This window comes from Euprymna scolopes, chromosome 1 (genome assembly GCF_053919585.1).
Source record: "Euprymna scolopes isolate OS-2025 chromosome 1, ASM5391958v1, whole genome shotgun sequence".
Taxonomy (NCBI): Eukaryota; Metazoa; Mollusca; class Cephalopoda; order Sepiida; family Sepiolidae; genus Euprymna; species Euprymna scolopes.
Window position 1 is genome coordinate 157,185,757 of NC_136482.1, and position 27,566 is coordinate 157,213,322.

Consider the following 27,566-nt stretch of genomic DNA (forward strand, 5'->3'; position numbering starts at 1 on the left):
GTTTTTATTCAATTTAACATGTTTATTCAGCTCGAAAACCATACAGTGTTTAGCGATGTATTGGAAAATTCAAAATGGCGGCCGATTCTCTCTTTAACACGGTAAGTTTGGAAAAAGGTGTAATAAATAATAAACTAGACAAAATACTGTTAGAAATTCGCTCAATATATGTTACCGTGACATAACTTGACATATATTCGGTGTTTTTTTAATAGTATTTTGTCTAGTTTATTATTTATAACACCTTTTCCTGAACTTACCGTGTTAACGAGAGAATTGGCCGCCATCTTGAATTTTCCAATACATCGGTAAACACTGCATGTTTTTCGAACTGAATAAACATGTTAAATTGAATAAAAACACGAAAATTATATCCAGTTTGGTAGAAAAGTAACTTATCTTGCCTTTGATAACATTTATTTGTTATATATTTGTTTTTTGACAACTTTTTCGAACCTATGTGTACAGTAATACAAACCCGAATATATATATGTATTTTTTTCAAGTCGGTTGCTACTTAACTCTAGTTGGAACCCTAATAGGTACTACCACTCCGGGCCAGAGTGGATCTGGGAGCAATGGCAATTAAAGTGTGGCTCCACACTCCCCAAAGCCCGCAAGCTGGGGCCTCAGCATCGGATATAGTTTAAGGTCATATCCGGGACCCCAAAACCAGGGCACTAAGATATAGTGTCACACACATTAATATCACATTTGAATTTATGCGTATTTCTTATTTAATATTTTAGAGCGAATTTTCTATGGAATATCGTCCAATATATAGTAATGGTTGAGCAACCGACAGATAGATACGAAAGGTTAAAAATGATGCGACTTTAACCTATAAATGTTGAATTTTGCGCATTCGCAAAAGTAACAGATTTTGCACATGCGCAAAATTAACAGCAGGAGTAATGTTTTATTCGACTTATCCTGCCAAGGATAACTGTTTTGTTTTTAATTTTAACCCATTAGCAGCAAATTTTACGGCTAAAAATCAAATCGAAAATGTACTACAAATGCAAATACCCTATATATCAAATTTCTATTATGTAGACTAAATATTCAGAGAGAAGTTTGACAGAAATAGTTCGCACACACACCGACAATGTCACACCACACACACACACACACACACACACACACACACACACACACACACACACACACACACTACATATATATATATATATATATATAAAGAGCAAATAGTTAATAAAACATGTTAAAAAACAATTGAAAAAGAGTTAAAAACATATTTAATCTGAAAAGGAAACACTCAATAAGTGGATAGTCCTTAATCCGCGGAGTTTCGAAGAAATACGTTCCTTCTCATCAGAGGGTAGGAATTAGCAAAATGCGGGATCGGATTTTGCATACAAAAGTATTTGATGAAACTGCAAATATCAAAAAATGTCAAAGATCTTACTTGATAACAAAAAGTGAAGCAGAGGGAATATGGTGACGAAAAAGGGTGATTTCACGTGAATGGATAGTCTGGTGAAATGTAAATTATCCAATGACGGTAAAACCCAAAAACCTTAATCCAAGAAAGTTAATTAAATTATATATATATATATATATATATATATATATATATATATATATATATATATATATATATATATATATATATAATTTAATTAACTCACAAAAAAAAAAAATATATATAATAACATGTCATAAAAAAATAATAAAAACAAAAATTGTGTACTACTAAAAAAATGGTGTTGTTTTTTCTGATTGTATAAATTATATTGCTCTGAATTCTCATCGAGCTAAACCGAGGTTAATATTGGTACAATAATCAATATAATACCATTTAAAAGGTATTAAAATTGATTGTTAAAAAAATCCACACACACATATATATATATATATATATATATATATATATATATATATATATATATATATATATATTAATATTTCTGCGTGCTAGAACGTTTTCATATTAAATTCTACGCAATTATGCAAAATGTAGAAACGATGCATATAGAATTTAGCGTAATATTGAAATGAATCAAATCACCTGATAAGAAAATATAAAAAATTAATAAATAATTAATTAAAGCTTTTTTTTTTAAAGAAATATAACAGATTATCTACATGTACTCGCTCACATATCTATGACTTAGTATATTATGAAGTTCGTTTTAATAATTTTAAATAGAAAATATTTAACACCAATATCAGAGCGAGAAAAAAAAATAACTCAACTTAATAGATTTATTGATTAAAATTCAATAGAATATCGTACATTTTAATTGCATAAATTTATTTAAAAAACTTGACTCATAAGAAATATTGAATCTTTAGCGGATGAATATAAAATTCTGGCGAATGAGACTTTGTTTCATATTGCACAATGGGAATAATTGCAATCACTTATAAAGATGATTCCTTACAAAATATGAAAAAAAAAATATCAATAACGTTCAAAGAAGATAACTTATGAAAAATTCTTGTTAAAAATATTTATAAAAAATAGATGACTTCAGTGCTATCAGCTATAATCGAAAACGAAAACAAAACTTATGAAGAATTCTTGGTAAAATTATTTATTACAAGAAATGGAATGTCATAACAATTAAACGGCAGTCACTCGGATGTAAGCGTGGCACACAAAATAAATAACACACACGCTATCCTAATAATATATATATATATATATATATATATATATATATATATATATATATATATAATATATATATTATATATATACTAGCTAGAAAATCTCATGCGTGCTATCTACATAAATTTCTGTAGATAATCACATCCCGACACATCTCTCGGATCGACAAGATCTGCAAGCGTTACTGCTTGATCTATATCTAAGTACAGTTTTCGAGGATTGTGTAACGAATGCCTACAGGTAATTCGGAAATGCTGATCACACTGTGATACTCGTAGATATCTTCCTAAACTTTCAACCCTAATTTGAAAAGCCATGACTCAAACCGACGAGGTACAAGCAGACTGGGAAGCCACCAGAGATCACATCAGAGACGCCCCATAGAGTAGAATCTTTTTCTCTTCCCGTGAAAACAGTTTACAAATGAAACTATTGAATGGTCCAAAGTAGCAACAGAAGCATATGTTTCCACACGGAAGTCTTACAGCAAACCCCACCCTCCCCAATGATTTACTTTTACGGTTTCAGCTGCCATTATTCAAAGAAAGCATGCATCCCACAGACTTGTCAGACATAAGTCCAGTACAAATAGGCGAAACTAGTAAAAATAAAATAGCAACAACCAAGAGAAGGCACCGAAATGACCAAAAATCGTATTGAGTCGCAGAAATTAGGAACTCACGATTTCTAGAAAATTCATAAGCGTGTAGTAAATAATAGGTCATCAATAATTACCCCATTATGCAATAACCAACCACAGCAAACGAGAAGGTAAATCTGCTAGGCCGACGATTGTCTCAAACTTAACTTTAGACTCACGAAACCACTCTTTTCCAAATGTCCTTTTGTGGACAGTAGCCACACCCGATGATTTGAATAGCATCCCTTCCCATGTCCGTGATATCATAAAATACCGGGACACCTCGAAAGTGTGTGAGGCTGATCTCATCCCTGCTGTACTATAAAAAAATTCTACGCTACGGTTGCCCCGATTTTCTTCAAAGTCTTCAACAAATGTTTTACCGAATCTTGCTTTCCTATCTGCTGGAAAATTGTTTCTGTTGTACCAGGACGAAGTGATCAACTTATTTATCTCCCTATTGGCCTCCTCTTTCTCTCTCTTCTTCGTCAAATCTTTGAGTTCTTAATCAACCAAGCACTAGTAAACAACCCTTAGATATTAAACTTCTTTCTGATCGACAGTATGAATTTAGTCAGGCCCATTCTACTACAGATATCTTAACTGTAATCTCTAAACGCATATACCATGCGTTGGATTAAGTAGGGGAGGATAGGGCAGTAGAGTTTGGCGCGATGGTTTTCCTATGAAAATTAAATCTGATAAAATAACTGGACGAATACTTGATATAATCGAAGAGAAATATTGAGGCTGTCCTTGATGATTCGCAAAAACATGATATAAATGCGGGTTTGCCACATGGGTCGATCCTTGGACTTTTATTATTTTTTATATTCATAAATAACCTCTCAAAATTGTCCAAGAGATAGTTATATTTTCTAATGAAACCACGCTCTATAACAGATTTGGACAGAAAACGAATGAAAGAAAATGGCTAAAACCTTACAGGGAGACTTCGAGTCGTGGTGAAATGGGGACGTAAATTGATGTTAACATTCAATGCTATCAAAACCATCTTCCTTTAATAATAAAATAAAAACATTCTCAAACACTGATTCCCTATAGTAATGATACACTGCATGAAATTACTTTGTTCAAACTCATCGGTTTAATATTCAGAGGCAACATGAATTGGAACAAATACATTGAGATCATAGCCAAGGCTGCTGCGAAAGTGCCTATTAAAATAGTTTCTTCCTTCGAACTACTAGACTATGGAATTCCTGATATATTATTATTACTTATAAGTAAATTTATTATACTGATATCATAGGTAATTATTATTATTACTTATAAATATATTAATTATACTGATAGCAATAAGTAATTATACTGATATCAATAGGTAATTATTATTATTACTTATAAATATATTAATTATACTGATAGCAATAAGTAATTATTATTATTACTTATAAGTATATTAATTATACTGATATCAATAGGCAATGATTAATATTACTTATAAGTATATATTAACTATCCTGATAGCAATAGGTAATTATTATTATTACTTATAAATATATTAATTACACTGATATCAATAGGTAATGATTATTATTACTTATAAGTATATTAATTATACTGGTACCAATAGGTAATGATTATTATTACTTATAAATATATTAATTACACTGATAGCAATATGTAATGATTATTATTGCTTATAAGTATATTAATTACACTGATATCAATAGGTAATGATTATTATTATATTACTTATACTGATATCAACAGGTAATGATTATTAAAACTTATAAGTATAATAATTATGCTGATATCAATAGGTAATGATTAAGGCTATGACAACAGCATATTATTTTCATTGTTTTGTCTTTCGAATGTGTATCCGTTGATATCTCATATGTTTTTATATAGCCGAATGTGGTTCTTGGTTAATTGACTCTGTTTTACTGTGTCGGATATATAGTTGAGAGTCAAAAGAATGAAAAGAATATGCTGTTGTCACAAATACACTACATGAAAAATACTTTGTTTAAACCTGACGGTTTAATATTCACAGGCAGCATAAATTGGAACAAATACATTAAGATCATAACCAAGGCTGCGGAGTAAGTGGGCTTCTTCTAATGTTCTAGAAGATTACTCACACCTGTGAGTATCCTGCACCTCTGCAAAGCCACTATTTGCCCATGCATGAAGTATTGTTCCCACATATGGGCTGGCGCATCTGTCACCAGCGTCTCACTCTTAGAAAGGGTAAAAAAAAGAGTCACCAACCTAATAGCTTCCGAACTAGCAAAAACTCCAACCGCTGTCTCATCGCTGAAATGTTACATCTCAGTGCCCTTTTTACAAGTATTTTAATAAAATGTGCCCCGACGAACTCAAAGCAGTTGTGCACCCCCCTCGACATAAATACCCCGACTAACCCTACAAACAACACTATCCCACGCCTATATTCTTGAGATCCATAGATGTCAGAAAACCTTCTACTAAAATAGTTTCTTCCATCGAACTGCTTGACTTTGGAATTTCCCATCGAATACCTGGTTTCCTGACTGAACTGATATGCTGAAGTTCCAGTGTAATGTCAACGGACATCTCGCTGCTCAACACTCTACATAGTATTTTTTTTTTAAGTTGGTCTCAAATAGTAGCCCTTTACGTCGAAGTGGCATTCTGCCTTATTTGGAGGTAAATACCGATTAAATAAATCTGGTGCAACCAGATCAGGCTGTCGGAAGATAGCTTCCTGTCTCAAATTCTCCTAGATTAACACCTTTTTTAAACTCTTTGCACAACTGAATCATGTTCTGTAAAGTCCAAAACAAAAACAACAGTGACCTCCCCCTTTTCACTCCACTCCCCTACTCAACCAAACCAATCTCTACAAATAAATATGTGAAGATATAAAGAGCTTGAAACATAAAAAAAACTTTTTTTCCAAAATAGCTGGATTTGGCACTGAATTACCCGGAAGGAGTTGATCTGTCACAAAACAAAACAATCACACCAAACGATGAAATAAAAATAAAAATTGTCACAACATAAAAAAAGAACAGACACATTCATTTCATTTATTTAGAGATCATTTAACTGGCAATAGCGATTTATTTTTGCAGGGGACAAAAATCCAGGTTCCGTTAATGTTATTAATTTTCGTAACTTAATTCTTCTCGCAAAAATACATATTTTGCATTATTTATATTTTCTTCCCTAATCTGAAGTGTTATTCTCAAAATTTACGGCTGATGTGCCAATGAAAATGCGAATTAATTCACTGCAAACACGTACTAAGTTATTTATTCACCTATGAAGATTAATCTAACACGATATAATTTAATTTATAGCGAGACAAAACGGAAATGCTTTGGAAATTTTATATGAACAGTGTCCACAATTACAATTACTTAAAACTTTTTCCCTGTCATGTCTTTCAGAAAGAGAGTATGCTTTCTATGTGGATTGAATAAAGGCTCTTTCGGATATCCGACGCAGATTCCCGAGTTGGACATAAAGGTTACTGAGTTCGATATAAATATTTCCGGGTTCGACGTAAATATTACTGAGTTGGACATGAGGATTTCCGAGTGCGATATAAATATTTGTTTCGGCATAAAGATTCCCTAGTTCAACATAAAGATTCCAGAGTTCGACATAAAGATTCCAGAGTTCGACATAAAGATTGCCGAGTTCAACATAAAAATTCCCGAGTTCAACATAAAAATACCTGAGTTTAACATAAAGATTCCCAAGTTCGACATAAAGACTTTCGAGTTCTATATAAAGATTCCTGAGTTCGACATGAACATTTCCGAGTTCGACGTAAAATTTCCCGATTCAAACACGAAGTTTACTGAGTTTGACATAAACATTCTCGAGTTCGACATAAATATTACTGAGTTCGACATAAATATTACTGAGTTCGACGTAAATATTACTGAGTTCAACATAAATATTACTGAGTTCGACATAAATATTACTGAGTTCGACGTAAATATTACTGAGTTCGACATATATATTACTGAGTTCGACGTAAATATTACTGAGTTCACATAAATTTTACTGAGTTCGACTTATATATTACTGAGTTCGACATAAACATTTCCGTGTTCGACCGAAAATTTCCCGATTCCAACACGAAGTTTACTTAGTTTGACATAAACATTCTCGAGTTCGACATAATTATTACTGAGTTCGACATAAATATTACTGAGTTCGACGTAAATATTACTGAGTTCGACGTAAATATTACTGAGTTCGACATAAATATTACTGAGTTGGACATAAATATTACTGAGTTCGGCATAAATATTACTGAGTCCGACGTAAATATTGCTGAGTCCGACGTAAATATTACTGAGTCCGACGTAAATATTACTGAGTTCGACGTAAATATTACTGAGTTCGACATAAATATTACTGAGTTGGACATAAATATTACTGAGGTCGACATATATATTACTGAGTTGGACATAAATATTACTGAGTCGACATAAATATTACTGAGTTCGACATAAATATTACTGAGTTCGACAGGATGCATCACAAAAACTTATATCGACGTAACCGTTGTAAAATAATAACCAAGATGGGAATAGTAATCTGATTAATCCAAACAACTTAAAATATATATTTCGCAAATGTATATAAGTTTACACTCATTATTCAACATTTGCAAAAGCGACGATAGTGATTTTTTTAAACCAAATCATACTTCCTAAGCAAGAAATAGAAATCGAATAAAAACATTTCCATGCCATGTTGCTCTGGATAATATTGCTAGACATTGTTTGAAGTCGTTCATGTTCCATTCGTAGCTCGAATCATTTGATCTTAATTCAGGTAACAATAAGCGCCCTGTTCGTATTACCAATGTTTCCATTTCGAAACGGAAAATAAAGTCGTATCTGGAACGCCACTTAGTATATTGCACCTTTTTCTATTGAATTGGGAACTTTTTCTTCTGGGAAAGAAACATAAACTCCCCACATAAAAACTGTAAAAAAAACAAAAAACAAAAAAAAAACATATATTTATCAACCAGAATCTGTCGACACTTCAGGCGCTAAACTAGCGGATAAGCCTTGCGTGAAATAGATTTGCAAACGCGTACTTCTCAGCACAGTTTCCGTTAAGGAAATCACTGCCAACATCCATGTTAGATGTTGTGATAACTAAATATCTTAAGGCCTTCTAATCAAAATATTTGATTGCAATGTTTATTAATCCATTTTTATAACTGTTAAGTTGATTTTAGTTCCTTGCTCTGACATTGGTATAAAAAGTTTACTTTTACTATTTAAAAAATATGAAAACTAATTTCTTCATATACACAGTCATGGATATGCGAGCGACTAAATGAATGTTAACTAATTTGCATAATAAAAAATAGGAATTAATTACTTCTCCATTTGTTATGGTTTCTTGTTGAATGATTGATTTCATTTCACTATATCTGAATTCTATTTATGCATAGTTTCTACATTCTGCATAATTGAGTAGAATTTAATATGAAAACTTTCTAGCATACAGAAATTATCGCTATATATACATATATATATATATATATATATATATATATATATATATATATATATATATACTAGCAAAGATACCCGCGCTATGCACGGGATTTTGCTGTACGCTCAGGTACCCGCTTTACAGAAAACTCATATTTTTTAATAACTTTTGAAATCATTGCTACATATTGAATAATAATCAATAGAGAATAGGTTCTATAATAATAAGTAAGAAATCTAATAATATTTATGTATATTTTATGACCGGGCAACGCCGGGCGACTTGTTAATTATGTAACAAAACAATATGCTAGGAGCATTATATTTTACTTCTGTTTGATGATTATAAACTCGGCGTCTGTAGATAATTTTAAGTCAGCTAAATCTAATTCTACAATAACCACCGGTTGATGCACGCGCGATTTATTGTAGGATAGCTAGTATATAAACTATAAAAATGCTCAAACATAAAAAAAGGATATATATTTAACTTTCAATTACGGGACTTGATAATTTCTCAATCCAAGAGCAATTACATTCTCATGATCTATCTGAATGAGTTTTCATTTTAAAAAATGTAATATTTCCATTTCTTAAGAGTGCCTTTATATACGTGGTTTTTGGCATCAGTGGAGCGATATGAATTCAACTTTTTAACGTGTACAGAAAAGGTGACAAAGATGTTTGTTGTGAGTTTAGTATTACGTTTATTAACGATAGAAATAACTCGCACATGAGAAAGAACCGTGTATTCTTTGAATTAATTAGTTATTTTAACCTGGGTGCCCGGGGTTGCCCGGGGTTGCCCGAGGTTGCCCGAGGTTGCGCGGGTGTTTGGAGGTGTGTGTTGAGCAAAAAATAAAAAAGTAAATAAAAATGAATAAATAAAAATAAAGTAGTAGTAGGCAAGTACTGCGAAGAAGAAAAAGAACGTAAAAAAAAAAACGTGACGTCTTTGATGTTGCGTCCATCGCCAAACCGGAAGTGGCGAAGATTTAAATTAAGGCTAGTCAATCGAAAAGAGGGGATGACTTTCGAAAATATCGGCGAAAAAAAAAAAAAAAACGACCCGTCTTTATAGAAAAGTTCCCAGTTGAAGGTGAAAAAATTAATGTTTTTAGCCAATTTTTCGATATTTGTCCTTCGAAGGGTCCAGCTTCAAAACGATACTGATCTCGTGAAAATCTGTCGCCTCTGTCAAACGTTTTAGGCAGGCATACATACATTTAAACAAACAGGTGAGATTTATATTATAGATAGATATGTAGACACAGCGAACATAAATTTTACAGAGACATTGCGCTCTTGGCGATTATCAAAACATTCATTTCAGTTAAGTACTGTATAACTGCCGATATGTTCCGCGCCCCGTCTCTAGATTAACTGAACTGAAAGCACCTGTTTATCACAACTTCGTGATGTCATCCTTCATGCCCCGACCTCGCTTTGTTTTTACTCTACTTTTGACTTGTTCGACCTCACCTAACCTTCACAGCATCTATTCCTATTTCTTTCGTAGGGACTCGTTTACTTCAAAAACTTTGTGCCATTTCGATCTACACTTAATTCCGCCTTGTGCAGATTAACACTAGCTGATACACTATATTCCATATAGTACCATCTATTGTATAACAAATAGAGAATACAAATAGCCGTTCTGGAAAATCTATGAAGAAAACACCAGCGCCGCCCAGTGTAGAAATATCAATTTCAAACAAGCTAACTAACGTTTTCGTATTATGTACATCACACACAAAACCGAATATGGCGTTTATACATTCAACACATATACAGACCCAAAACCTATTCAATTCGTATCTGCGATTTGAAAACTCGTTTGTAATCTGTCTATATATCTATAAAAATGAACGTGTCTGTGTGTGTATCTGTGTGTGTATGTGTGTGTGTGTCTGTGTACATTTCTCTACGCAATAACTCTACCAATTTTAAATCTACAGACTCGAAATTTGATATACAGGGTACTGAGATTGGGAAAATCTTCGTGATCCATTTTCGGCCAGAAATTTGGCTGTTAAGGGGGTCAAAGTTCAACGATTTGACCTTTGAGAACTCTACCAAACTCATTTGCCAATTTTGGGTCTAAACACTTGAAATTTTAGATATAGGTTCCTTGGACATGGATCTAACCGAATAAATTGATTTGAGCCCAAAACAATAAATGTTAAGGGGTCATAATAGGGGTCACCTCCAAACACCCGGGCAACGCCGGGCTGAAATGCTAGTAAAAAAATATTATTACGTAAGCAATCCATTTTTGAATACATCTAGTCTTATTCTGTGGAAGCACCGTTTACATGCACCAGTATCAATTACCTCTGCATAATTATTCTATTTTAAGATCGTAGATATTGTTATGTTTCCAAGTTTCTCTATCTTTTCTCTACACACACACACGCACGCGCGCACACACAAATATTTATACGTGACATGAGGGTTATTATTTTGTTACGTATTCTCTTATAGAGGTAACAATGCAAAGTTTTGCATATATTTTTGCCTACATCCCCAAATGTCATTAACAATTGTCTGAAACGGAAGACGCCCATAGTTTAACAAGGCGAACAATAAAACGTTACCCTCTCACTATCAAACCTGCACATTCCCCCCACCACCGGAATCGACCTCACCCTGCCCGCGTGACAACACAAGAACAATACCAAACTATATACACAAATGAATATACAAATGAATAATATTACACTTTAATTGCAAAAAAAAAAAAAACAAAAAAAAAAAAACAGAATACAGCCGACGAGGATTTTATTTTAAAATGTTTTAATATAATTTTGCTACATATACAAATAGATATTGTGAAACGAACTATTTGAATTAATTTTAATATAATTTTGCTACATGTACAAATAAATATTGTGAAACGAACTATTTGAATTATAATTTTGCTACATATACAAATAGATATTGTGAAACGAACTATTTGAATTACTTTTAATATAATTTTGCTACATATACAAATAGATATTGTGAAACGAACTATTTGAATTACTTTTAATATAATTTTGCTACATATACAAATAGATATTGTGAAACGAACTATTTGAATTACTTTTATTATAATTTTGCTGCATATACAAATAAATATTGTGAAACGAACTATTTGAATTACTTTTAATATAATTTTGCTACATATACAAATAGATATTGTGAAACGAACTATTTGAATTACTTTTAATATAATTTTGCTGCATATACAAATAGATATTGTGAAACGAACTATTTGAATTACTTTTAATATAATTTTGCTACATATACAAATAGATATGGTGAAACGAACTATTTGAATTACTTTTAATATAATTTTGCTGCATATACAAATAGATATTGTGAAACGAACTATTTGAATTAATTTTTTAAATACAAGTTTATAATTATTATTCAATTTCATAAAATTGAAGCTGGAATTAAAGTTGATTTAATACGTCATGGCGTGTTTCAGAATGACATGTTCAGGTTCTATCGTAGGTTACTATAAAATTCAATAATACCCCTGCGAAATATATTACTCCTTATATCTTTTGTTCGGTTATAATACTAGCTGATATACTCTGCCCTGACTTTCACGAAAAAAAAAAACACTCGTCCATCTGAAACCACTATCAATAATTTCCACCACTGTGCCTAAATCTAAACGAAGACATTTGTTTAGAAATTCCACATTTAAGGACAACACCTACAAGCAGCTGAAACAACTACCTGCCGTTCAGCCAGACCATATTTTTTGTGTCGGCGAGGTTGAAATAAACTTGTCTGTTGCCGAGCTCACGGCTATGTTTGATGGGATATCTGAAGAGATATTTGTTTAGGAATTCCACATTTAAGGCGACACCTACAAATGTTGTATTGTCGTATCATAAAGGATATGAGTGTTTGTTGCGTTATCTCTAATAACGGATCAGAAGAGATGACGTGTTATATTATATATTTATGTTGTATCATAAAGGGAATCGTGTGTGATCGTCTAGTCAGAGTTAATATCGTGTGTGAGTGACATGTATTTTCAGAACCAACCTCTGCTTCTTCGATGTTGGACCATCTGGAATTTCTCGTCCTGGAGGGTGACTTGATACCTGTTTTTGGATGAAGATTCAATCACTCCAAGACAAGGAATTGGTTCTATAGTCTATTTCACTTTCCCAGATGTCTTGCAGAAGGTGGAAAGTGAATCCGGCCTGTGTGGGTTCTTCTTCTATACACGTCAGCGTTCGCCCCCCCCCAGTGAAGGGAAGGAGACAACAGGAAACCGTCCGTTCTCTTCTAAGTCCAAATCAAATCTCAACGATTCAGCTAACCTGTCACGTGACTCACACGCAATCCAATCAGCTGATCTTGACTTCCGGTCTACGTGTCTAACTATATGATTTAAACACCTCCTCTCTCTCTCTCTCTCTCTCTCTCTCTCTCTCTCTCTTGGTCCATTCTCTAACACAAACATTATCAATAATTTCCACCACTGTTCTTAAACCTAAACGTAATTCCATCAACATCCCCTTTAGTAATCCAATTTACCAAATTTTTTATTACTAAAGATTACTTATCCTCGAATGGCCTTTGGTCCTTGATAAGTAATGACTCCTTTGTAAACAAAACATAGTGCCATATATTATATGACAAATAGAGACTACAAATAGCCGTTCTAGAATATCCGTGAGGAAACACTAGCGCCGCTGTGTATGGTAATATCAATTCCAAACAAGCCAACTTAACATTTTCGATTAATCTACAGCGTGCACAGAACCAAATATGGCTTTTATAGAGTCTAAAAAATGCACAGGACATAAAAATACTCAATTCGTATCTGCGACTTTAAAACACGTTTGTAATAAAAAAAAATATTATTACCTGAGCATTAAATAACAGAGTAGATTGAGATATCAATTTGTCTACATAACAACTTAGAAGAGCAATTTGTCTTGAGTCGTTAAAAAAAAAACCTGTAACCTGTACAATGTTATCGAAGAGATTAAAAAAAAAACAAGCAAAAAAAACCCCCAAAAAACAAACAAACTTTAAAATGCACAAATATAGCCAACTTCCAAACGTGGTAGCTCCAATAGTTGGAACAGGTTTGAAAACAATAAACAACCGCTGCATCAAATGACTCTTAAAGAATAGTACAACCGAAACAAACTGTTCCCAAGATACTAAAGTAAACAAAACTGCTCATTGTTACGCAATTATGAATTGTTAATATGGTGTGAGAGGAAATGAGTATTGTTTGCAAAAAAATATTACTTCTAAAAACAATAAACCAGGCTTATTGAAAATAGTATATGATACTATTATCATTCCAGGGCCTGTATTGCTGCAAGTATTAACGTCTGAGGTAGATGAGATCTTATTTGTAAATGTATGCTTTAGACGAGGAGAAAATATCCATGACAAAGAGCACCCTACCTGAAAATTCTTCCTTCAAACTCCTCGCCCTAACATTTGCGGGTAATATGAACTGGAACAAATACATATAAGACATTGCAGAGGCTGCTGAATAGAAGGTGGGTCCCCTTTATCGAGCTAGAAGACTACTCACACGTGAGCGTACCCTGTACCTTTGCAAGGCAACTATTCGCCCATACATGGAGTATTGTTGCCACATCTGGGCTGGTGCATCTATCACTAGTCTCTCCCTCTAAGATAAAGTCGAAAAAAGAGTTGTCAATCTAATCGATCCCACTTTATCAACTAAGATCAAGCCCCTGTCCCATCACCGCAATGTTGCATCACTGTGCCTGTTTTATAAATATTTAAATGTAATATATTCTGATGAACTCGTCTCACTTGTACCCCCCTCGAAGTGCATATCCCAAACAAACCCGCTTAACAATAAGATCTCACCCCCCCTTCACTGTTTTTGTCCCTAAATGCCAGAAAGCTTTCTATTCTAATAGTTTCTTCCCTCGAACCGCTAGACTTTGGAATTCCTTTCCTGCTGCCTGCTTTCCTGGCTGTACTGATATGCAGAAGTTTAAATGTAACGTAAACAAATATCTTGTTCATCTTTCCTAGACATGGCCCCAAATAGTAGTCCCTTACGTCCAAGAACTGGAGTAAAAAAAAAAGAGAGAGAGAAAAAAGGCGAATTCTGTAAATAAATGGCGCATATTACGAAAAGGAATGAGAATTAAGAGAGAGAAAAATCGAGACAGAGAGAGATATGAGAGACAAAAAAGAGAGAAAAATAGGAGAGCGAATAAGGAGAGAAAAGGAAATATGAGAAAGAAGGCGAGAGAGAATGTGTAAGACAAGAAAAAGTATTATATAGATAAAAAGAGTAAAAGAGGGAGAGAAAACGGGGATTAGAGAGGGAAGGAGTGAGAAAAGATATATTATGAAATCATAATATAATCTGAAAACTTTTGACAATGAAAATTCGACGCTTCGGAAAGTGAGTGTTTATTGAGACTTAAAGCACTTATACGATTGAAACTTATTGACTTTTAGTTTTCTTTCTTTTCATAGCCCTATCTATTTATTTAATGAACTAGAGCGTGTTAAATGATCACATATCGTCTAATAATATATGTATTTTTTTTTTTTACACAGTGATCACCACTTATCAAGGCCCGGAAGCCACTCAGGGATAAGGGTTATTGCAAGTACATTAAGTTAGTGAGGAGATTTGCTGAAGTGTTTACTTAAGGGGGCGGTTCATTAGGAATTTGTTAACATTGGACTTGAAGACATCCAAGTTGTAGTCCGGAGGGAAGCAGGCAGACGGAACATATATATTAGGTTCACAAAAAATGTTCCTGCGATTTTTAACTTTTAAAATCAAATGAAAATATCTCGACTCAAACAAAAATTTATTGATCGAAATAAGCACCTTCATAATCAGCACAAAACAATTTTTTTTATATATGCCAATAACGTAAAAGTTTGGAGTTCTGGTAGTAATGAAGTCGCTGAAGGCGTTTTTAATACCGTTTAAGTTTTTATGGCATTTCTCACGCAGAAAGTTGTCGAGATGCTTGAAAAACAGATAGTCGTTAGGTGAGAGGTCTGGAGAGTATGGCGGATGAGGCATGGTTTCGTAGCCCAATTCGTTACAACTTCTGCAGTGTCGGTTTAGCAGCGTGCAGTCGGGCATTGTCGGGGAGGATAATTTCTGTTGACTAATTCTGCGTGTTGTTGTCAAAGTTTCTGATGCATTTCATTCATTTGTTGACAGTAATTCTCAACAGTAATGATTTCGCCTGCACTAAAAAACTGTAATGGGTGAAACCGATAGCAGACAACTAAACTATTACCATGACCCTCTGTTGGGGCAACTCTGACTTCGGGAAGTGTCACGGAGCTTCGTCAGCGTCTAACCACTGAACTCAGCGTTGTTAGTTCTCGTAAAAGAACACACTTTTCATCTTAAATCACAACGCGGTCGAGAAATGAAGTTAGTAGAAATGTTACAGACTTTTGAATCTCAAACACTTTCAATACTGTGCACTGATATTTTCTTTTTTGGAATATAAGCACATTCATGATTTTTTTTTACAAACGCCAACAAATGTCACATTGTGTAGCAATGTACTGAAACAATTATAAAAATATTTGTTTTTATTTTGGATGATGCAGGGCATCCGAAGAGAGATTTTTCTAAAAAAATGAAAGTATAATTTTTAGCAATAGGTATCTAGGAAAAGGCCACTACATATGTTATAAATTCCAAATTTCCACAACCTGGCAAATACTGGTACACGCTAGCAAATTTAGATTTGCAATTACAGAATATGATTCTAATTTTTTCCTTTGCTCTTTATTCTAACACTACACTAAGTTTACTGTGTTATTTCGCTACAGTTGATATTGTGTAGAACAATAAGAAAATCATAGTGAACAATGCATTCAACAAAATTTCACACACATTTCTAGATACCTATATCTAATAAGTTCAAAAGAAAGGACACACTTAGGGAGGTATTTTGGTGGTCAAGTCACTAAATAGAGATTAGCTGGTTTCCCGGCATAGCCCAGGATGTAATAAAGATTGACTGAAATACATGTTCTAGCTGGTTTCTAGGCGTTGCCAGGGATGTAATATAGACACATTATGTTGTATATTACCTGTTCTCTTCTCCCTAAGGTAAAACAATTTCATATACATGCTGTAAATTATCTATGCTAGGGATAAAACATGAACAATACCAGTCCTAGGGTAGATAAAATAAATGATACATAGAGATGAAAGATTCCTCTCCCCTAAGAATAAAACATATGTTCAATATCTGCTTTTGTTTTTTAATTGTTTATACGGTCCCGAGCAACGCCGGGTAGCCCTGCTAGTGTTGCATAAAAGAAGGACACGGCATTTCTTTTGGTTGTCGTTTAAGTCATTAGATATCCATTTATCCAGTTTTTTTCCAATCCTTCTCAAGTTGTAGGAAATCGTCGTATACATTACGCCTAATTCAGAACCAAGTTCTCGAACAGTTGTGTGTGTGGATTGGCTTCGACTCTCCTCGCACCCACGAAATTTTATAAACCATCATTGTGCTGTGCGTTGAATAGTGGTTCTTAGGCCAAACGATTCGTTTTTATCGTGAGCTGTTTCAGCAGCTTTTCGGCCTAGATTTGATTGAAATAAAAAATTGTTTGAATTTGCTTCTTTTCCTTGTTCTAAAAATGATATCAAAGGGGGTGTTTTAAAACGATTGTAATTTAAACGATTAGATAAAGGGAAAAGCGCTCATTAAAATGATATATAAATTATAGGGATTATAACGACAACTCATTTAAAAATACATCATTAATAATCAACATTTAAAATTCTGCAAGAATTTTCTAACAACCTAATATATGTATATCTTTTTATATCTATATTAATTAAATAACTGCAGGAATTCTCTCATGGACCAAAGTATCGTAAGTTTGCAACAACAGATGCCACATACGAATTCAATACAGCTAGGCTAATGGCCAATATCTTATGTAGCTTTCGAAAACCATTCCAGACACATTCAGTCGTGATTATCAAATACTAAATTACATCCTAAGAGCAACACCATCACAATCACAACATCGTTAAAGAAAGGAGTCCCAATTTCTGTCTCTAAATATTTAGTCCTACCATTACTACCAGTAGTCACCGGGACGAATTTTACACCTTCCACAGATTCTGTGATTACACCGACCGACATATTGATATTCACACTAATATATATATATATATATATATATATATATATATATATATATATATATATATATATATATATATATTAGCAGGGAAACCCAACGTTGCCCGGGATTTAATGGGGATCAATGAATTTTTTATTTTCCTATTGTCATCGAAACAGGTAAAATTGCTCATTTTCCAATGAAGTCGATTAATTGCCTTTTTTTTAGTTGGGGACCCACCGCGTCGCACCGAGAGGAAGCTTCAAATGCATCTCCGCAGTGACTTAGTCCACAATACATGTAGTTTACATTGCACCGTAGAGAACCTGCTGTTGATTTTATAAAACTATTTTTATATATAATGGCTTAAATTAAAGTCTAAAATGTATGTGCAAGTATCATGCTTCAGCTGTGCTATAAACAGAAACATTCATTTCGAACGCGTCCTTTTCATATCAAAGAAACTGTTGATCTTGGATGCAGGACCTTTTTATCTATGTTGCTATATAAGCCTGAATTAACGCCTAAAATGCAAAAGTCAAGTATCATGGTTCAGTTTTATTTTAAATAAAACATCCATTTAGAACACTCCCTACCATATCAAAGAACCCACTGTTGGCGGGCCTTTCTGCTTGTGTGGTAATAAAACATCTCAAATGTACTAGTGATGCTAGGCGGTATAAGGCGTTAGCTTTAGTCCAAATCGCCTGCCACTACTTTCATCGGATTATTTCGATTGTCGATTATAGAGACTTATCTGAGACATTCCTATATAAAACCTATCTAAAATCACTGCCAGGCACATAATGTACATTTGCGTGAAATTTCAATAAAATCGGCCAAGCCGTTTAGCATTCCATATGTAACGGACTCGCGCACACACCCACATAGACAAAGTGCCTTTTTTTTTTATTCCATATGCTTACGCTCATACCCACACCCACACAAACAAAGTGCATTTTATATAGTTTTAGCGTAAATTATAATAACTAACTTGTTTTCAGTGTTTACTTCAGAAGAGCTGAATGCATAAGTAAACTTCGGAAGTAGTAGCTAGTTTACTGTTTATTTCCAATCGGAAAATATATAAAAAGGACATACGTTTATAATAATAATTAACGAGACGCTAAGAAGTCTACGCTTTGAAAAATATGTCATAAATCATTGGAAATACATTCTGAATGTTGCGAAAAAAAATCCATGTTTTAAATGTTTAGTATACATTTTAAAAGTGTTATTAATTTAACAGTATAAAGACAAAGAAACTCGTTTTGTAATAAGATTGGGTGCATAAGTAATAATTGTAAAAAAGAAAAAAAAAATATCGTTATTTGTTCCGGAGATAAATTTAAACTGCAATTTGTATAGGTTTAAAAACAAAGAGAATCCCTCCCAAACTTGAATGCATGGAACTCTTTAAAATTTAATTTGCTTTTATTTCATCTCTATATTAATACGATAGCGTGTTTGTTAATTTCTGTCACGCTTACATCCGGGTCGTTTAATTGTTATGTATTTCCATTTCTTGTAATAAATAATTTAACCAAGTATTCTTCATAAGTTTTGGTGTCGGTTTCGATTATAGCACTTAAGTCATCTATTTTTTATAAATAATTTTATCAAGAATTCTTCATAAGTTTTCGTTTCGGTTTCGATTATGGCTGAAGGAACTCAGGTTATATATATGCATATATTTTTTTCATAAGTTTTTATTTCGGTTTCGATTCAAGCTAATGCACCCAAGTCATATGGATATTTTTTTTATTTTTCAAATCGCAACTTAATCTATATAATTATAAAACTCAAATGACCTTGTAACGATGTATGTAACCCACTTTCCGGTTTACGACATCCGGTTGTGCATGCGCGCATGACCTGCGCACTGAAATATTAACGTTATTATTTCGAAATTATTATTTAACATGGGAAGAGTGGGGTTTAAAATAACTTAAACGTAATACTGAAATGAACGATGTAAAAAAAAGCAGATATATCAAAATTTGAATGTAACTATAATAAGTAGTATGGTATCTGTTCAATGCACATTTACCTATAAGTATGGCCAACCACTTATAATTCAGTAACTGTAATTTTTTTTTCAAAAATAACCAATTATAATAAACAGAACGACCCATAAAATTCTATCTATATTCTTTTTTTCATTTGAATATACTTTAATAGAAATGTTTCTGTTATGTTAAAAAAAACTATTTTCTTCACGTCACAAGCGTCACGCTCATACACGAATTCCATTGCTAATATAACATACTCGCCCAACAGGTCACGGTTAGTCTAGTAATATATAAAATCGATAGAAAATTAACTTTATTATAATATATACGAAATTTGCAAGAATTAAAATATCATATTGAAGCGTACTTTACGACCGGGCTAGGCTGGGCTAGGCCGGACGTCACTACTAGCTTAGATAAATACTTTTGCAGTTTTAACAAAAGAGCTACAATAATATTAGAGCGTCTCTATTTACACTGAAACTCTATAGAATGCCAACATCAATATATTACATATGAACGAGTCTCCGGTGGAATTTCCACAGGTCCCGCTAGTATTTTATTAATGAGTTTATACTTACTGTTATTAAAACTATGTCCCCTTTTTGCGCTCCTCTAATGGACGTACATCGTCGAATTGTCTTCATCTATTGATAAGCGACAAATGGATTATTGCATAAGACACGCTCAGAAGTAATCACCAAAGCATTTCAGCTACACAAGAGATATTAACGCAAAACCTGATCATCAAAATAAATCGCATGAGTTTTGAGCGTAAAAATCTCTTCCTATAGAGCCAAAGAGTGCACTATTAACTCAATGTATAACGTTGCGAACGATGGAATCAGCAATGAAGGATTCTAATTTTAAATTTTTATATAAATATCACCACTTATTAAGGCCCAGACGCTACTCGAGTATAAGAGTTAAAGAGTGTCAATTGGACAATATAGTAATTGTTAGTTATAGAAATTCAGTAAATTTGTTAACTTAAGTGGAACGGCTCATCAATAACTTGTTTACGTTGGACTTGAAGACAACCATATTGTAGTCAACTGAAAAACAGGCAAAAGGAAGACGTGGCGTGCAGTTCTAAGAAAGAAACTTTGTTCATGGAATCTACGTTTAGGCTTCGGCACAGATAAAGAGTGGGAAATTATTGATAGTGTTTACAGCTAGACGAGTGTTGGCGAGGGGGACCTTAGATTGGAGCTCAGGCGAGCAATTGTCATGAAAATAACGATAATGCAGAGACAGACTCGCAACATCTCTTCTGTGAGAAAGAGGTTGCAGGGAAGAGAAAAGAGCATTCCCTACGAGGCTATGAAGTCTATTTTGGATTCTATCAAGATTGTCAATTGCGCACTAACATCTTTAGAAAATATATTAGAATATTAATTCCATAAAAACTATATAGGAACTAACAACTTGTGTTTATATACGCATAAAGGAGTAATACAGTCTAATGCATACGATCACTTACTATGAAATCTGCTATGCCAGGTTCAAATCCAATCGGATCTATTATGGTAATTTACGCTCTACTACTAGTCAAATACTTATTGTTAGGAGACTAATTGAAGGAGTCAAAGTCAAAAACATTGAGGAAGTCATGATCTTTGTAGATTTCTCCAAAGCATTCGACTCCGTACATAGAAGAGAAATGGCCAGCATATTAAAAGCATATGGCATTCCAAATGAAGTTATTAATGCTATCATGATGCTATATGAGCACATTCGAGCAATGGTCAGGTCGCCAGATGGGGACACTGAATTTTTCGACCTTCACAACGGGGTTCTACAAGGAGATACTCTTGCCCTTTTTCTTTTCATTGTCTGTCTTGACTTTGTACTTCGCACCTCTGTTGATATACACAACACGCTAGGCTTCACCCTAAATGAATCCAGAAACAGACGTCATCAATGAGCACACATAACTGATGCAGATTACGCAGAAGATATTGCTTTGTTTGCGAACAACACTGCTGATGCGCAGACACTGTTACGTAAGCTAGAAAAGTCTGCAAATGACATTGGTATCCACATTAATGCGGATAAGACAAAGTTTATGACCTTCAATGTGAAAGGAGAGATCAGGGCTCTGGTTGGCTCAACACTGAAAGAAGTCGCTGAGTTTACGTATCTGGGCAGCACCATAGCTTTCACAGAGAGATATATCAAAATTCGTATCTCAAAAGCATGGCCCGCATTGGATGGGCTGCGTTCAGTATGAACTTCGGGACTAACTAACAAACTGAGAAGGCAGTTCTTCAGGGCAGTGGTAGAGTCTGTCCTTCTTTACGGTGCTACAACCCGAACACTCACCAAAAGATTGGAAAGAAAACTAAACGGCACATACACTCGTATGCTACGAACAGTATTAAATATATATTGGCAAAATCATCCCACGAAGCAGCAACTTTATGGCAACCTGCCTGCCATATATAATACCATCAGAGAAAAACGCCTACGATTTGTTGGTCATTGTCTGAGGAGCAAGCATGAATTGGTGAGTGATGTATTGCTATGGATTCCACGACACGGATGCGCAAGCAAAGGACGACCTAAATCCACGTACACCCAACAAATAGCACACGACGCCAACTATGAACCTGAAGATTTGAGGTAGCTTATGGAAGACAGGAAACTCTGGAAAGGAAGAGTCAAGGAGCCCGTCATGATGGTGATGACGCAATAAGACTATTATATTTTTAATTGTTTCCATGAAACATATGTAATGCATTGTGTAGTTTACTTATTACCAGTAAACAAACCGACAAATGCTTCCCATATACTTGTCACTCAACGAAGATAGAATTAGCGATTTTCAATATCGGTAAAATTCAGCGTCTCAACGACTGACACCCTATGATACGACGAAAAAATTCTCAGTTTAGAAGGATTTCTCTTTCACTAAAGGATAAAATGTACGACAAAACCATGTTGACACGCTGGTTCCCGTTAGATCACCGAAGTTAAGCAACGTTGAGATTGGTCAGTACTAAAATGGATTACCATTTTGGAATTCCAGGTGCTGTGTGTGCTCTCCGCTTATCTCGGCATTGTTTCCAGTCATTTAGCACTTCACCTTGCCACTCGACTCAAGCAGTGCCGATTCAGGAGAGGTGTGGTTGGGATTGCGCAACCCTTGACTCACAATTATAAGCACATCTGCACTTACAGGGTGTATCTATTTTCTCTTGAGACTGAACAGAGGCATCAACCGGGGACAAAAATATAAAGTTTAATATAAAATCAGATACTATACTTTGATGACATCAATCGTTCAACCGTATATACTGTGTATTGTGTTTCGGCATACAATCGCTAAAAGCAAAAAACGTGTACATTAAGACACGACCAAAGGGCACTAATTCAAAACAGTCAATGAAATTAATTTTCAGTGTCACCACGAATAACAAATGATAAAAAGAATGATTGTCGAACACATATCAGCCCATTAAAATACATAATTTGCATATTTTTATAAAATGAATTGTTTACAAAAATCTTTGTGTTTCGACATCGATTAACATAAAAATATTTGCCGTTAAATACTTCCAACCAACCAAATATCCTGAATTAAAATATCTCCTTTTATACCAAATAAAGAAGAGAAAAAGAAAGTAAGACTTATATATATATATATATATATATATATATATATATATATATATATATATATATATATATATATATATATATATATATATGAGCAAGCAGTTAATAAAATATGTTAAAAAACACTTTGAAATGAGTTAAAAACATATTTAATCTGAAATGGAAACACGAGATAAATGGATAGTCTTTAATCCGCGGAGTTTCGAAGAAATACTCTCCTTCTCATCAAATGGTAGGAATTAGCAAAATGGGGGATCAGATTTTGCATGCAGAAGTATTTGATGAAACAACAAGTAAGTCAAAGACGTTACTTGAAAACAAAATAAGTTAAGCAAAGGGAATATGGTAAAGAAAAAGGTGATTACACATGAATGGATAGTCTGGTGAAAGATAAAAAATCCAGTGACGGTAAAATCCAAATGTAAAACTTCAAGAAAGTTAAAAGAATTTCCATTTGTTCAAGTAAAATCCAAGGAAATCCCGTAATTGGAAGAAGATGGTCCATAATAATCCAAAGGCAGAAATACATGGAATAATTCACAAACATGTGTACAAGGAAAAAAATAATATTAATAAAAGAAAAGTAAGATGTGTTTTTCACTCTACTTCCGAGACATAACTATAAAATTATATATATATATATATATATATATATATATATATATATATATATATATATATATATAATATTTTGACTGCAGAAATTTGCTTCTGGACAAAAGTATCGTAGATTTGCAATAACACATACTAATTCCTTACGTCTAGACTATTAGCCACTATCTTATGTAATTTTTAAACACAATTTAAGACACATTAAGTTGTTATAATAAAATACTACATTGCATAGTAAGAGCAATACCATCAAAAGCTAAATATCTATAGAGGAGGAAGTCCCTATTTTTCTCTATAAATATTTAGTCTTCCAGATGCTACTACTTGACAACGGGACCAATTCTACATTTCCCTACGATACTTTCACTGCACACATCGTAACTGGTTATTAGTTACATACACATAACATAAATTTTCCATTTCACGATTCAAAAAAATAAATCATTCCTTTTCAAAATCCACACCATCTAATTGGCTGAGACCTGACAATTCTATTATTACTGAATCCACTTCATACATAAACGAACGCTCCAGAAATGTTCGAATATGGCGTCAGTCTCTACATGAGGCAGTCATGCTTAAATAAAACAAATATAAACATAATAACTGCTTATAAACAGAAAATTAAATACTGGTAATCTTACTCTTATCTATGCACAAACTGCCTACACGGCAATATCTCTCCCCCAAGCCCTGAAACAAAAAAAAAAAACATTTACGGGTACCCTTATTAATTTTTCGATTTTAGAGTAGGTTTTCAACCCTTACACAATGCTATTTTTTGTTTTGTTTAAGTTGTGTTAGGGGTTTATAATATTTTTTTATTTTTTTACATTTACTCTTACTATAGAAAATTTTAATTACTTATATATTTTTTAATGATTACCTAAGCTTCAATCATGTTACTAATGATGTCAACCGCTTACAAATAAGTTAACGCTCTAATATTTTATGTAGATAGGTTTTAAACTAAATTACATTGCCTACGGACACACTTATTTGTTATATATTTTCTTTCTCATCAATTATACTTTCTGTGGAGTATTTTGTTTAATTCGCTTTCCAGGACTCATTATCAATACTGCACAGACATTAACATTGTTTTTGCTATTTTTACGTAAGTTTTTACCTTATCTCCATATTCACAATTTTCTTTAAAATGAGGACTTTTATATATTTTCGACTATGCTGAATAAGATAATCTCATTTAAATTTGGCAGAGAAGTAATTTTCAAGATATAAAATCCCGTATTAGGCACTGCAATTTAGTGGCCGCAGATTTGTATGCACGTGCAATAGACAAATCTACTTCTCACCAACCGTCACTATCACTCCCATTTTTTGGGTTTATATTATTTGCCGGTGTCTATACTGACAACGAATATCAAGGTAAATTTGAGGCAAATATTTTGACAACCCCCTAAAAATAGAGTGTGTATTTCGAAAGCACTTCTTAACATGAGGAAGTTGGCAGTGTCTATACTGAAAGCCGTTCTTAACATGAGAAGGTTGAGGTGTCTATTCCGAAAGCCGTCCTTAACATGAGGAAATTGGAGTTGGCCACAACTAACAACTGTAGTTTAATATTTAACGAGAAGGAGGGGCATACTCCTATCGAGCAACACCGTTAACAGGTCCTGCTAGTATGCGTATATAAAGCCAAAAGTTAAAAAATATAAGTTTGCAAGCCAAAATCTTCCGTAAGCTTGAAGAGAATATCAATATTAATATAACTGCAGTAATCTCAACCACATAAAAATACTCAATACAGCCGAAATAGAAAAGAGAGCGCTTGTAATAAAAGAACACAATTAAAGACTGTAAATTATAATTTATAAAAATTTATTGGTCGACAGGACACTAAAAAAGATTCTTGTAAATTATGCAGAAAACATTCACACACACACACACACACACACACACACACACACACACACACACACACACACACACATATATATATATATATATATATATATATATATATATATATATTAGAATCCCGCTTTTGAATATAAGCGTTGTTGCCTGAAAACTAGAAGACCGAAATATGCTCATGACTGTGTAGCAACAAATTAATGCTTATGTAAAGACAAATTGAATATATATATATATATATATATATATATATATATATATATATATATATATATATATGCTTTTCTTGCCGTATAAGTATAACCATTAAAAATATCAGTTTCTCGTATTTAAGAATACATTAGCCGGAAGAATACATTTGGAGATCATTGACTTCCAGATGGTCACAATTGTGGGCGAGAGATCGTTTTAGGAAATTGCATGACGCAGAGAACAGTTGTAGGGAGGGTGAGCGCAATAACTACATAACCAAAAGTTGATGTCATTGATACGAGGTTTTCAGATTTATGCTAGTAAGTAAGAATCTTGCGTTCTCGTGGCGATGAAGTCGTTTAAAATGTTTTTGATATCGTTTAGGATTTGAAAACATTTATCACGCAGATAGTTGTCGAGATACTTTAAAAAGTAGTAGTCGGTAGGCGACACGTCTGGAGAGTATGGCGGATGAGGCAGGGTTTCATAGCTCAATTCGTTCAACTTCTGCAGGATCGGTTAAGCCACGTGCGTCCGGGAATTGTCGTGAAGAACAATTTGGCCTTTTCTGTTGACTAATGTTGGGTGTTGTTGTCAAAGTTACTGATGCATTTAATCCAGTTCTTGACTGTACTTCTCCGTTGTATTTATTTTTTTTCAAATTAAAACAACGTTTCTATATGAACTCTCATATTTTGACGTTATTCTCGCGTTGCCTACGCACAGTTCAAACATTTCAAAATACAACCGCTAGAAACAACGCGCAACCCTTTACAAACTTCCTTCTCCAAATTTACAACATGGCAAGGAAGAAGAAAAGAAAAGAAGAAACACCATACTGAAGATGGAGGATACCTCTGAAATATATTTGTGAAATTTCAAACAAGTAAAATATTTGTTTATTTTCCTAATATTACGTTGTATTTGGCTTTCAAGCGCACTTGAGGCATATTTTATTTTATTCAAATTAAAACAACGTTTCTATATACACTCTCATTCTTTGACATATTTCATAACATTTTATATGGATAAAAATAGCAATTATATTTAAATATACTTGTATATATAATTATATGTATATATATATATATATATATATATATATACACACATACATATATATATATGTGCGTGTGTGTGTGTTTGCGTGTGTGCGTGTGTGTGTATAATTATACATACAAATATATGTATATAATTACTATTATATATTATTATTAAACACACACACACACACATATATATATGTGTGTGTGTATGTGTGTGTGCGCGTGTGTGCGCATGTGTGCGTATTTATGAAGAAAAATGGTATTTCAATTCTATTTCACCCTTTTATTTATAAA